Raw genomic sequence first — 1,790 nt, forward strand, 5'->3', positions numbered from 1 at the left:
ACGAGGGTAAAAAAACTAGCATTTCCAATTTATCGATTCGAATTTTATTAGCGAAATTTTGGTATTAAAATCGATATACGAAACGACGAAATAATTATTACCGTTTTAAATATACGTCGTTAAAAATATATTTTTTTAAAATAAACCTTTAAAACGGGCGAAAAGGATTTAAATTTTATCCTATATTAACGTACCGGGCCTAATAACGTCCCTAATTTTATTAATAATCGGGGTTACGGTAGCCAAATTCCGATTAATATAAAATACGAAATAAAATACGCGGTATATTATAAATTTCCGGTAACGGAAATATTGGGTTTTATTTCCAATTATCCGTTAAAATAGGGTTATAAAAAGGAAATATATAACCAAACGTCGGATTTATTTGGTATTTTTACCAATAAAAAAATCGTTTTTACGGCCGTTTTTACGTTAACGGAACCTAATAAAATTATTAAATTTAAATAAAATATTATTAAAAAATGAAATTGTAATAATTATTACGAAAAAAAAATTTATTGGAAATTATTAATTACGTCGAAATTATCGTTAATTTTTTCGATATCGGCGGCGCGTAATTAAAAAATAATATTAATAATTTCGTTTATATATTATAAATTAAATATTTTATTTACGTTATGGATTTTATTTAATTATTCGGTTTTGCGGATAAAAAAGGTCGAATAAAATATAATAATTACGGTATTAACGGATTTAAAATTGGATTTATTAATAATAAATTTCGTTAATATTTTATAAAATTGCGATTAAGTTAAAATAATAACCGCCCGCGCCGGGTCGGTAATATACGTTTTCGCTAAACCGTAATAATATTTAACGTCGAAAATAGGGAAATTCGTTACGGCCTTTTTAAAAGTTTACGAAACGAAATTAGCGGAAACGATAATTAGGGTGGGAAAATAACCGTTAAAATTTTAAATGGTTTTATCGTATAAATAACGAAAATATTATATATAAATAACCGTAAAATAAATGGTCGTTTTACCGGTATTTATTTTATTTGCAAATAACCAATTTTTAAAAGCCGATTATTCGAATTTAAAAAGGGTATAAACGTTTGTAAATAAATAAAATTAATTCCCTAAAATTAAAAATTATAATAATAATTATAAAAAAAAAAAATAAAAAATTAAAAAAGCCAATAATTGTAATTGTAATTATAATTTTTATAAATAATATATAAAAAATTTATTAACGAATTAATAGGAAAGCTAATAACGACCGGAAAAAGCATTGGAAAAATTCCAATTCGACTAAAAATATTTGTTTTTAATTTTTGGGTAATTAAAGCCTATTTTACCATTAATATCCAACCCGTTAATAAAAAGGTCGTTTTTGGAAAATCGCAAATTTTAAACGGTAATTTAAATTACGTCCGAATTAAATATCCGACCAAATTAAAGGTAATTTTTGGTTAAAATGGAAAATTGGGTATAATAAACCAATAATATTTTAAAAATTTTTGCGCGGGCCTTTTCGAAAATTTTTTCGTTACCGCGGTTAATTTCGGCCAGGCGATCGGCGATAATTAATTGGATTTGTATAAAATTAGAAAAATTGGCCTATTAATTATTATTAAAAAATTTGGAATAAAATTTAATAATATTAATTTTAAATTTAATAATAATGGAACGATAAAAACGATTTTTATAATATAAATTATTAATAATATTTTTGAACGTTAGTAAATTTAACGGGTATATTTAAACCTGGTCCGTACGTTTTTTTTTTTTTTTAACCGTCCAATTTCGGTGGGGTCGAAACGGGAC

Source organism: Pyricularia grisea (assembly GCF_004355905.1).
Source record: "Pyricularia grisea strain NI907 chromosome Unknown Pyricularia_grisea_NI907_Scaffold_7, whole genome shotgun sequence".
Taxonomy (NCBI): Eukaryota; Fungi; Ascomycota; class Sordariomycetes; order Magnaporthales; family Pyriculariaceae; genus Pyricularia; species Pyricularia grisea.